This window comes from Phoca vitulina, unplaced genomic scaffold (genome assembly GCF_004348235.1).
Source record: "Phoca vitulina isolate PV1807 unplaced genomic scaffold, GSC_HSeal_1.0 scaffold5, whole genome shotgun sequence".
Lineage (NCBI taxonomy): Eukaryota > Metazoa > Chordata > Mammalia > Carnivora > Phocidae > Phoca > Phoca vitulina.
This window is the reverse complement of record NW_022589708.1, coordinates 11975006-11988309: the sequence shown is the minus strand read 5'-3', so window position 1 is coordinate 11988309 and position 13304 is coordinate 11975006. Positions and strand designations below refer to the sequence as shown.

Here is a 13304-nt window from a genome sequence, read left to right as displayed (position 1 = left end):
CAGGATCATGACCTGAGCCGAAGGCAGTCGCTTAACCAACTGAGCCACCCAGGCGCCCCAGGCACTTGGTTGTTGATTCTGGATCATTCTCTCGGCCCTAAGTCCATTTGACTCTACCTCTGCATTGTCTTTAATATCAGGGTCCCCCTTCCACACCACCAACACTGGTCAGACCCTCTTCTCTCTCAACTGGATACCTTCTCTCCACCTGCCTCCATTTCCCCATCTACTTACATGTTTTCATAGTGCTTACATTTTAAAAAGAGGAAAATACGGGGGTGCCTGGGTGGCTCAGTCAGTTAAGCATCTGCCTTCAGCTCAGGTCATGATCCTGGGGTCCTGGGATCGAGCCGTGTGTTGGGCTCACCATGTTCGGAAGGGGAGTCTGCTTCTCCCTCCCTCTGCCCCTGCTCATGTGCTCTCTCTCTCTCGCTCACTCTCTCTCTCAAAATAAATAAATAAAATCTTTAAAAAAAAAAGAGGAAAATATGCATGAAGCAGATGCTAAACCTAGCGTTAATTCTAGCAAGAGTTAATATTCCCTGGATACATGAAGGGAAATAGATGGCTGAAGATATTTCACCCATCTCAGTAAGAGGTGCATTTTCAATTAATTTTTTCCAATATTTTGTTACAAAAATCTTCAAGCATATAGAAAAGTTGAAAGAATTTTGCAGTAAACGTACATATACCCATTGCCTCGATTCTAGAATTATTTTGCTCTATCCATCTGTCCTTCCCTCTATCCATTTATCAATCCAGGTATGTTTCAAAGTAAATTGCAGGCATCAGTAAATTCTCACCTGAAATATTTCGGCATACATGTCATTGGTTAGAATTCAACATTTGTTGCCAGTCGTTTCCTTTTTTTTTTTTGAGGAAATAAACATACAATGAGATGCTCAGATCTTAAGGGAACAATTCTGTGGGTTTCGACAAACATATACACATGTGTCACTCAAATCCTGTCAAGATACAGAGCATTACAATCACCCAGAAATTCCCTCACATCATTTCCTTGCCCATCCCTGCCCCACATCTGCCCCAGAGGCAACCACTGTTCTGATGCTCCTCGATCGTAGATTAGTTCCGCCTGTTTTAGAACTTCATATAAATGGGAATCATATAACATGTGCTCTTCTGTGTCTAGATTCTCTTAGAATAAGGCTTTCAAGAGGCATCTGTGTTGTTTCATGTATAAGTAGTTTGTCCCTTTCTATTCCTAAGCAAGATTTCACTGTATAAATACACTACAGTTGGTTTATCCATTCTTCTATAAATGGTCATCTAGGCTGTTTCTGGTTTTTGGCAACATTTTCAATAAAACTGTAATTATCATTTATCAAAGTCTGTAATATGTTTTTGTTCTATTAATCAATTGTGGACTAAGAGTAATTATAATTATAATATCAACCCAATACAAAAGAAATTTTTATCACTTTCAATTTTATGGTGACAGAAAGTTAAATTTATATATGGGGGCGCCTGGATGACCCAGTTGGTTAAGCATCTGACTCTTAATTTCAGCTCAGGTCATGATCTTAGGGTTGTGAGACTGAGCGCCAAAGCGGGTTCGGAGCTGAGTGTGAAACCTGCTTAAGATTCTCTCTCCCTCTCCCTCTGCCCCTGCCCTCCCCTCCCCACCCCTGTGCAGTTCAATCTCTCTCTCTCTCTCTCAAAAATAAATAAAATAAATACATAAATAAATAAATTTATATATTTTTATTGCAAAGCATCATGAAAGGGTGAGCAATAGAAAAACTTCCAAGCGTAAAAAATTACATTAAGGGGCACCTGGGTGGCTCAATCGGTTAAGCATCTGACTCTTGGTTTCCACTCAGGTTGTGATCTGCCCGGGTCCTGGGATCGAGCCCCGCATCAGGCTCCACACTCAGTGCAGAGTCTGCTTCAGATTCTCTCTTCCTCTCCTTCTGCCCCGCCCTGCTTCTCTCCCCGCCCCCCCCACTCATGCTCGTGCTCTCTCTCTCTAAAATAAATAAGGAAATAAAATCTTTTTTTAAAAAATTACATTAAGATAAACTACTAAGGAAGAGGTAGAAAAGAAACAGAAGTTTGAAGGGAAACAAGGAACGAGAACTGTCCAACTGTAAAGATGATCTGTGTTTTTAAATGAATGATGTGATTATTAGATTGCTATGGCATTTAGATTCCATTGGGTTTATTCAAATGAGTGATGTGATGGTTTAAGACTATTTTAAGATTTTAATATTCCGTATTTTTAATACTCTAGAAATGTCAAATTTATGATGAAAACAATTAGATGTAAACATGAAATTATGTGAAGAGGCTCATAGTTTTCTCAAATTATTTTCCAAACCCTATCCAAAATACCAGGAAGAAGAACAGAAGTTTTCCCCAATGCCTGTTGCTTCTCCCGAAGGGTCCTGGATTCTAACTCATCACTCTCTGGCTCTAATTGCCATCTTTGGTTCTCACTAGGCCTTGAGAACACTACCAGTTAGGCAAAATTCATGGGTAGGTTTGGGTCATATTTTGTATCTCAGAAAACAGAAACTGAGGTGAGGACTTGGACCAAACACAACCCAAATGGTCAATCAATGTGGTGTCATCAAACACTCATCTTCTTGGTCTGTGGTCTAGTGGACATGAATTTGCATTTCAAAGCCTTGCACTGGGAAGATGGTGGATCTTCTTTCATCTCCTTTTCCCTTTTGCACCCATGTGGCCTGGAATACACTGAAAGAAATCATAGGTGTCTTTGCACTGGCTATTTTGTTTTTCCCCTGAGAAAGCTTCTTTTTGCTAGAAAGTAACATGCCACAGATCCTATTACAGAAAATATTGGTTAGAGAACTTTACAGGTTCCTTGTGTATTCAGTTTAGTTGTATCAGTATACACAATGTGAAAAGAGCTCATTAATTTGTGAAAAATGTAATATAGTGATGGAAGCTGCATTAACAAAACCACTGACTGATGAATTTTTAATTTGAATATCCTGGAGCCTTACTGAAATCTGAGGGTCATGGCTGGACTCAACCAGTCAGGAAAGTTGGAGATTAATACCGTGCCCTTGCATTATGTTTTGACAATTTTCTCTTCCAGAAAATGTTCACTTTTTAGTGTTAGAATTGCAGAATACTATGGACTGAATGTGCCTCTCCAAAATTCACATGTTGATGTTCAGATGCCCAATGTGATGGCATTAAGACGTAGGACCTTAGGGAGGTGAAGGCTCAGCCCTCAGGATTAGGATTAGTGCCCCTATAAAAGGACCCCCACCCACTCACCCAGGGCAACCCCACCCTTTCTGCCGTGTGGGGACACAGTGAGAAAACAGCCTTCTATTAACCTGGAAGAGGGTTCTCACCAGTCTCTGGATCTGCTGAGGTCTTGACCTTGAACTTTCCAGTCTCTAGAGTTATGAGAAATAATTGTTTAAGCCACCCAGTCAATTGTATTTTTGTTACAGCAGCCCACGTGGACTAAGACACAGAGTTTAGCGCATAATTATTCCTAATTATTTAAACTGTGTTTGTGCCCACCTCAATTAAAGTGTAACCTTTTTTTTTTTTTTTAAGATTTTATTTTTAAGTAATCTCTTAAGATCAACAGTCGCATGCTCTTCCAACTGAGCCAGCCAGGCACCCCAAGTTTAAACTTTTTGAAGGCAGAGATGGTCTAATTCTTTTCTGTCCCTCACAGTTGTGATCACTGGATTAGACACACAGCACATGCTTGATCTGGGGATGATAGTCAAAATCTTTAACAGCTAACTAATTAGAAAGAACACTGGCCCTAATGTTAGGGAGATGCCCAGCTGTGCCCAGCATTTTCATTGCTGGGTTGTAGGGAAATGCAAGGGGTTCCAGGGAGGGGACCAAAGTAGTAAGGGGAGTGGCTATTTATCCCCCAATACAGAACCATTTATGTTTTAGCAACCAATACATAGTTATACCATCTGAATATCAACCCCAAAGAGCAAACATTTTATGAAAAAAAAAAATTGTAAAAGCATTAACATTATCTCCTTTTAACAGAAAAGTCAGCTAAGATCCAAGATGCAAATGTATGCCCCAAAGTTACCCAAGTGGATAGCAGGACTGGACATCAGCATCTGGCTTTCTGGACTCCAGATATCACGGGCAGATAATTCGACAGGTTGGATGATGCTGTTGCTCTTCCTGGATCCCTTGGAATTCCTGTTTACCATTTTTTTCTTCCCCTCTTTGGGGGTGCTTTTGATTTCAACAAGCAACATGTGCTGTGCTTTTATGGAGAACTCCCTTGTAGTTCCTGGATCCCACTTGCCTGCAGGTGAAGTCCCTGGGTGTGGTCTGTAACCTGTGACTGGTAGGGTGCTGGTGCAGGAACTCTAGCCCCCTTGTCTAGGGTGAGCTCACCCCCAGCCATCGTTTACAATCCGGAGTCCCCCAGGGGCCAGGTGACATCACTGCCTGTGGAACTGAGCCAAGCACTCTGCGTCCTCTTCCGGGTCTGCTCCCCTCACCCTCCGTTAATGGTCTCATAGGAGCACTTCCTTAACAAGTCACTCCCACATCAACCTGATTTGAGGAAACCCAACTGTGTTTGTTTCCTAGGGCTGCTACAACATGCACGACTACAACAAGCACTGGGGGGCTTCCTACAACAGAAGTGAGTTCTTTCACAGTTCTGCAGGCCAGAAGTCTGCAGTCCAAGGAGCCAGGCAGGGTGAGGCTCCCTCAGAAGGGTCTAGGAGAGAATCTGTTCCACACCTCTCTCTTTGCTTCTGGGGTTGCTAGCAATCCTCGGCAGTCTTTGGTTCGTAAACACATCACTCCAGTCTCCACCTCTGTCTTCACATGGGGTTCTCCTGTGTCTGTGTCATCTCTTGTTCCTATAAGGACACCACTCATGTTGGATTGGGACCCTAATTAGTATGGCCTCATTTTTACTTGACTGTATCCACAAAGGCCCTGTTTCCAAATTTGGTCACATTCATGGGTCGGGGAGGCTAGTGTTTGTTTAGGGCCCTGAAGGAAGAATTAGTTTCAGGCCTCTGTCTTGGGCTTGTAGATGGCTGTCTTCTCCCTGTGTCTTTTCATACCATCTCCCCTCTGTGCATGTCTGTGTCTGGGTCCTATTTCCTCTTTTTTAAAGGATACTAGTCATATTGGATTAGGGCCCACCCTAATTTGATTATCTCTGTAAAGACCCTTTCTCTATATACTGTCACATTCTGAGGTAATAGGAATTAGGACTTCAATATAAGAATTTTGAGGGAACACAAATCAACCTATAATAGGAAGTTAGGACTTCAACATATCTTGCATGGGGGGTGGGGGGAGCACAATTCAATCCTTAACACTGACCTAAAGCATTTTCTTTGTTACTTTAAGATTTCATGAGAAACAAAACAAATGAGCAAAGGGGGAAGAAGAGACAAAGAGAAACAAACCAAGAAACTGACTCTTAACTGTAGAGAACAAACTGATGGTTACCAGAGGGCAGGGGTGTGGGGGATGGGTGAAACAGATGATGGGGATGAAGGAGTGAACTTGTGATGGGCACCAGGTGATGCATAGAATTGTTGAATCACTATATTGTAAACCTGAAACAAATATTACATTGATATAAACTAATATTAACTCAAATTAAAATAAAAACAAAAGATTTCATGAACGTCAAGAATATAAACACAGGGGCACCTGGGTGGCTCAGTGGGTTAAATGTCTGCCTTCAGCTCAGGTCATGATCCCAGGGTCCTGGGATCCCTGCTCATCTGGGAGTCTGCTTCTCCCTCTCCCTCTGCCCCTCCGCCTCTGCTCGTGCTCTGTCTCTCGATTTCTCTGTCTTAAATAAATAAATAAAATCTTAAAAAATAAGAATATAAACAAAAAATCATGTGTACTATATGTATAACTCAGCTGTCATATTTCCCAATTGTTATTCAAGTGTCTTAAAATACGATATTTTTATTTTTCTGAATCACTGACCATAAAATCAGAAACAGTATCATGGCTTTATTTATGGGACTTAAGAATTTACAACACTTGTGTTTTTATTTCCTATGGTCAAGTTAGATGCTTTTTTCTGATAAGTATTTGTTTTGAATTGGAAATTATGTACCCTTAAGTGTTGTTTTGTGTGAAACAAATGAGTCATTAATAACACAATAAATAAACTGTACAGTGGTTAAGAATGTGGGCTCTGGTATCAGGCTGCGTAGGTTTCCATCAGCTCTGTAACTTCCTAGCTCTGTGACCTTAGGGAAGTTAATTAATCTCTCTGAGCTTTCATTCCTTATCTATAACAGGGAGATGAAAACAGTACTATAATTTTGAAGCATTTCACACAGTATTGCTCACAGTAAACACTATTAATTTAGCTATTATTTTGTCTTAAGTATTAGTTTATATGTAGTAATTCTGAAAACAGAAAGACATAATAGAAGTGAAATTTCTTATTATTTCTTTAAGTAAAATCTCACACTTTTCCAGAAAACATTGCTAATGCTTTCCTTTAAAATGACAAGATAAAACTTTTTTTTCTCTTTATCTTTCAGAATTTAACTTTATATTACCAAAATAAAATTATCATTTAAACTTTTATGGGAAAAAAATTTTAAATGATATATTATGGTTTTTTGAAAAATAGGTAATCCTCTAATGTAGTATAAATTCGAATGTCATAAAGGAAATATAGTAAAAAGCAAGTCTCCTCTTCCTTACCCCTAATTCTCTGATCATATTTCCAGAGGCAACCACTGTTACCACTGTCTTGTATATCCTTCCAGAAACAGTCTATACATATGCAAGAAATATATGTATATTTCCACACCCATATTTTAAGACATGATAGCATATTATGTATGCTCTTCTGCATCTTTACAATTTAATAATACTTCTAGGAAATTTTCTCTTATCAATACCAAGTCATTTTGTTTTATTCTTTTTCACAGTTGCATAGTATTCCACTCCATGGATATACCACAACTTATTTAACTAGTTCCCTACCAGGGGGCATTTGGCTGGGTTTTTTTGTTCCTTCAATATGTATTTGCATTTATATTGTGCAAATATATCTGTAAAATAAAATTCTAGATGTAGCATTGCCAGGTCAAAAAAAAGTAAATGCATGTGACAATCTGCTATCACTTTTTAAATTGTCCTCCAAAGAGAATGGACCAATTTACCCTCCCACCACCATCAGTTCCTCCATCAGCCTCAGGGCATTATTAAATTTTGTGAATTTTTCCAATCTTATAAGTGTCAACAGGATCTCATTAAACTTCGCATTTCATTTTTCTTGTTAGGGTGTGACTGAGCATCTTATCATTTATTTATGAATTATTTATATTTCCTTTATTACAAAGTGCTCAAATAATTTGCCCATTTTTCTATTTAAATATTTACTTTTAAATAATGAACTGTATTTTAAAATAATAATAATAGGGGCACCTGGGTGGCTCAGATGGTTAAGCGTCTGCCTTCGGCTCAGGTCATGATCTCAGGGTCCTGGGATCGAGTCCCATATCAGGCTCCCTGCTCCTTGGGAGCCTGCTTCTCCCTCTGCCTCTCTCTCTCGCATGAATAAATAAATAAAATCTTTAAAAATAATAATAATAATAATAAACTCTATTAACTCTTTATATATTAAGGAATCTAAACTTGGTTTTGTGGAGGGGGAGAGGGATTTTTCCTGTTTAGTCATTTGTCGTTGATTTTATTATGGTATTTTTTTGTCTTGCGGAAATTAAAAAAATATTTTTTGGTTGAATCTATGAATAAGGTAGAAGACTATTGCAGTTGTCCAAGTAGGAGGGCCAGCTGGCTTGGGCTGGAGTGATGTTGGTGGATGTGGTGATGAGTGGTAGGTTTGAGAATGTAGGGATTGTGAAGCTAGAGCTTGGCTGATATAGCAAACATGGCAGGGAGGGTGGAGTGGGGTGGGTATGGTGAGGGAAAGAGATGTTGACTCTGAGGCTTTGGCCTGAATAACTAGATGGACAGTGATGCCACATACTGAGATGGACAAAATTTTAGGGGGAGCAAGTCTCTAACCTGTTTTGGAAACATGCTTCCACATGCCTGGTTTCATAACATGATACACATTCAGGTCTTGTCCGTTCATTGTCTTTTGAGGTTCTTCCCATCAAAGTGAAATGCTGAGTCAAACTCTATACTTGGCATGTCTGAAACAGTCATTACGACTCCGCATATTTTCACAGGTAGTGACTTAGAGACCAAGAGCGCGAACATAACACTTGCAATGTCATCGCCTCAACCAGCGACTGCTTGTCCTCTCTGCTGGGGACTTCAGCACACACTATGCAATCCCTGGAGAAACATCTCAGTGTCTAGGATTGATTTAAATGAGATTGACTAGTTTTCCCTGAATCCACAGGTATTTAACCAACAAGTCAAGTCAGTTTAGCAACTTGGCTGGTAACCCAATAGCAAAAAAAAAATCAGACTGGTTTGTACATGTCCAGAGGGCCATGGTCTGTGAGCTCAGTTGGTGGGGGCAGGGGAGAAGGCTGGTTTTTTTCAGAGACTTTGAAAACATAATTCCACACAGATGATTAACACCTCTATGCCACATGATGGGTGTTGGCATACAATGGGAAGAAAATGTTATTGAGAGGAAGAAAACAATGTTATATAGAATGACCTCCTCTCGGAATTTAAGCCAATCTCAAGGGAATCTCTGAGAGCTTTTTAATCTGTCTTTTTCATGTATCCCTTTGACAGTAAAATTAGTGCACAGCATTATTGGACATGAGGAACAGCAGCTGCCAACTAAGAGCTGGGTTCAATGATGAAGGTAAATTACCAACTCTGCCTGGTCCCTGGTTGTTCTCATGAAGCCTATTTTACTTCCTGATATGCTGATCAAATATGCTGGTATTTGAAGTGAGACCAAGTATAAGAGTAGCCATGTGACTACACAGTGATGAACAGGAGCAGCAAGCCCTACTTCAGGCAGACCAAGCAAGGGATCCCCTGAAGGTTGCAATTCAGGGGAGATGGGGAATGGGGACCACAGATGGCTGAGACCTCAGCTCATTATCTGATTGCAACTGCATGAAAGCCCTTACGTGAGAACTTTCAGCTGAGCTCACTCAAACCACAGGACAGTGGATGGCTCACTACGCAGCAATAATGACGGACACATCTGCCATGCGGGTGATATAGGGGGTCGGAGAAAGTGGCAAACTCATGGAGAGCGTAAGATTCTCCAGAAGACAGGAGTACGTATGCAGTCGAGATGGGGAGAAAGGACATTTACATAAAAGAGTAAGAGAGAGTTCAAGGTAGCACATGACTCCTAAATATGGGGTTCAGGGCCCAAAGAAATAAGTGAAAGCTGGGAGTCTTCATGGAGGAGGGGGGACTAGAAGTGGGAATGAAAAGACAGGGGAGTACACCCAGGCAGAGAAGCAGCCTGAGGAGGAGAGCATGGATATAGGTTTTAGAAATGCGCCTAATGCTCAAAGATTAAATAGATGGACTTGGCTGGAACACAGAATTTATGTGCATGTACAACAGGTGATGACGTTGGAGACGGACCTTGATTAATAGGCTAACTGCCTATCAAGAGAAAGATTAGGGCAAGAGTTTTAGATTGAAGAGCCTCAAAGTTTAGGGTAAGAGATTTATTTATTTATCGATTTATTTATTTATTTATGAGATCGGGGAAGGGCAGAAGGAGAGAGAGAATTTCAAGCCGACTCCCTGCTGAGCCCAGAGTCAACACAGGGCTCGATCTCACAACCCTGAGATCATGACCTGAGCCAAAATCAAGAGTCAGATGCTCAACCAACTAAGCCTCCCAGGTGCCCCAGGGCAAGAGTTTTAGATGAAGAGCTTCTGTGTTTAGGTGAGAGGGGAAACCAAGGAAGTGAAGGTCTCTGAGGAAGACAGTCCCCCCAAAACTTTTGTTTGTGAGGAGACTATAATCCTTTAAATTGATCAATTATTTAAAAACAAACAAACAAAAAGAATCCAATTTCCTCACAAGCAACTCCACATTGAGTAGGAAAAGGAAGGAGAGCCATTCAAAGGAAGAAAAACCACTTAAGATTATCCTTGTTAAAGAGAATGGCAATAATCTTGAGTGGTTTAATCCTAACCAAGGAGAAAATTGGGGGTCAAAAGGACTCTGACTGGAGCTGAGATCACCAATACCAGATAGTGAGGATAGGGCCATCCTAGGTATTTCACTTACTGTTGAAACCAGTGTTGGGAAGGATGCACAAATACACCAGGTTTAGGGTTTTACAAAGGTGTCACAGGGTCGGTACTCTAGAAGAAGATATGAGATGGAGTTCGGGGGACAAGATATTTATGACACCTGTTTAGAGGAGAAAAAATCGGGTCAGGCAGGAAGGAAGGAGGAAGTTGAAATGCAGTGTAGACCCATCAAAACCTTGGCGTTGGCCAACCAGACAGGTGGCTCTGGAGTGAATGCTGCCCATTAGAGTTGTCTTGCATTGAGTTGAAATGACTGGGCCTTCATTACTCATCACTGGCTGTAAGCTGCCCAGGAAGGGCATGACCCCAAGTGAGGTGAGGTGACCCTCTGCATTGGAGACAGACTGTAATAGAACAGAGTCAGCTGCTTGCTGACTCTGCTTCCCACATCTGGGAATCTTACCCTAAACTTTGAAGCTCTTCAATCTAAAATTCCTTGAAGTGGTGGAAGGAGGATCTGACTCTCCATATCTAGCACAAAGGGGTAACCAAGCTCAAAGTCACATTGATGAGAATATACTTCTCTTTTATGAACCTAATAAAGTTAGTAATGTTGTGGGATCGTTGAGTGCGACAGTCAAGAATTCTTGAGACATTTCACGGTGCAATTTAGTAAGTTTAAGTAGCACGGGGACAGGACCCAGGGGCGGGAAGAGCCGCACTTCCGCTGTGTGAAGCTGGTGGTCTTCTGCTTAGTGCTCAAGGGCAAGGGAACAGGCATGGAGTATTAGATCATAAATGTTTCTTCAAATTTCTACTCATAAAACCACTTCCACAAGATTTCTCTGGAACTTATTGTTCAGTTTGACATTAACTATGGATGAGACATGCAGGACGTCATGAGATCCTTTAAGAATGTAGCAACCAGCACTTACTTAATCCTTATCAAAAACTATGCAGGTTATAGGTCAGCCTTTTGGGCTAAAGGTGAACATTTTTCTGCTTCTAAGACTAATGCTTACTTTGATGAGTGTGTCTGCTTATTCACTTTAAAAAAGGAAATCAATTACATTGATCATTGGTCGAAGATGGAGTTCCCAATACACGAGTCTGGAGCCCACCATCTCCATCGCTCTGCAGCCAGAATCTTCCTCCAGATGGCAAGTGGTGGGTCACTAGGCAGGCAGTCCTGAAAGAAGAGTGTGGTATAATAAAAATAAGATTTGGTCTTTGTCCGTTTTCTGGCACAGAGCGTCAAAAACTTTTGGAATTTCCTGAGAGCTAGGCGTGCCTTTGCTATGCTAATGATGTGACTGGGGTGGGTGTGGGAGCTAGACAGCTTCCGGATGGGGGCAGCCGCCTGGAAAACCCAATTATAGGATTAGAGGGTTAGAACTTTCAGCCCTACCCTCAATGGCTGGGAGGGGAGAGGGGCTGGTGATTGAGTTTAAGCCAATGATGTAATCAATCATGCCTGTATAATGAAACCTTGATTTAAAAAACCCTGAACAGGAAGGTTTAGAAGAGCTTCCTGGATGGTGAGCAATTTATGTACCTGTTGGGTGGCATAACCCAACCCTATAGGAACAGAAGCTCCTGTACTCTGGACCCCTCCAGACTTCACCCTATATACCCCATTCATCTGGCTGTTTATTTGAATCCTTTATACCAAAATGATAATTACAAGTCTAGTACTTTCCTGGGTTCTGTGAGTTGTTCCAGTGAATTATCAAACATGAGGGGGGCATTGTGAGAACCCCTGAATTTGCAGCTGAGTTGGACAGAAGTTCAAGTGGCCCCCAAGACCTCAAGCTGGTGTCTGAAGCGGGAGCAGTCTTGTAGGACTAAGCCCTTCCTAATGTGTGGGGTCTGTGCTAACGCTGGGTAGTTAGTGTCAGAAATGAATTGAACTGTAGGACACTCAGTTGGTGTTGGGAAACTGAAAGGGTCAGAGGAAGAGAGAGGTGAGGTAGATCACGAGGCAGGGAGACCTGAGTGGGGCACCATCGTTCTGAAGTCCTATGCTTGTAAGGCAATGAAGGGGAAGGAGTCATTTTGAGGAAGTCCTACACTTACTACTTAGGTGGGAGGTCTGCCCACACATCCAGTGTCCTCCGGCTCCTGGCGCTAAGTCAGGAGGTAATCAGGAAAGGAATAGAAACTGCTTCCTGGCTGTCTTGAGGGGAAGAGGGAATGAATTTATTTATTTTTTATTTTTATTTTTTTTAGATTTTATTTATTTATTCATGAGAGACAGAGAGAGAGAGGCAGAGGGAGAAGCAGGCTCCCAAGGAGCAGGGAGCTCAATGTGGGACTCGATCCCAGGACCCTGGGATCATGACCTGAGCCGAAGGCAGATGCTTAACCATCTGAGCCACCCAGGCGCCCCAAGAGGGAATGAATTTAGGCAGAGATGAGGTCGAAGAGGAATTAAGTCTCCTCAGTCTGTGGATTTGCTTTCCTATATGGACCCCCTTTGGATGGGCATACCTTTCCTGCTCTCAAAGTACATGGGTTGGGTGGGGCTGACCTCACCACCAGGCTCCTGACCAAAGCCAATGATTGGTTCAGAGCTGGGCCACTACCTAGGCCTGGGGAATCAGAATCAGGAAGCATCAGGCCAGGAGTTTTGCTAGCACTACTGGGGGAAACATGCTCTTCTTCTCTGGGCTTGCTAAGTTAGTAAGACACAAGCCTGAAATTGTGGGTGTCTTGACTCCAGTTGAGGTAAGCTTAACCTACTGAAGAGCAAAACCAACACAGAGGAAAGTGGAGTGGAGAGGGGTGTTGGTGCGTGTGTGAGACAAAGAGGGAGAGACAGAGACACAAAGAAGCACAGAGAGACACGGCTGACATTATCTCTGCAAGGGTTTGTGTGAGGGTAGGTTGTCTTGGGAAGTGATCCCCAGGCAAGAGCAAGCAGCTAAGAAGAGTGAAATCAGGGAGAAGGCAGAACCAATTGGAAGATGTTTTATCGGTCACATTAGTGACCAACTGAGACTGGATCCCGCTGAGACCTTCTAAGGAGCCATATTGAGCACCTCAGAGTCATTTATAAGGGGGAAACGTTTATCCAAGGCTCCTGTTTCCCATTGGATCAAGGGATGTCCCATGAGGTACTAACTTCTCTTCCCCACCTTTCTAAG

The 13304-nt window shown here is 41.9% G+C and overlaps 1 long non-coding RNA gene across 3 annotated transcripts in view; it reads right to left on the bottom strand.

The window, feature by feature from the left end:
* Positions 1-1977: 1977 nt before the first annotated feature.
* The window catches only part of LOC116631513, a 49362-nt gene continuing 38035 nt past the window's right edge, over positions 1978-13304 (bottom strand). Inside the window, exons 5-6 of one of the 3 annotated variants that reach the window (XR_004299201.1) lie at positions 11229-11347; positions 1978-4859 (exon numbers count right to left, since the gene is read on the bottom strand). This is a non-coding gene — a long non-coding RNA (uncharacterized LOC116631513). Of the gene's footprint in view, positions 4860-5778; positions 5816-9744; positions 11348-13304 lie in introns of those variants that run through there. The other 2 variants (XR_004299202.1, XR_004299200.1) reach the window with 2 other exon arrangements.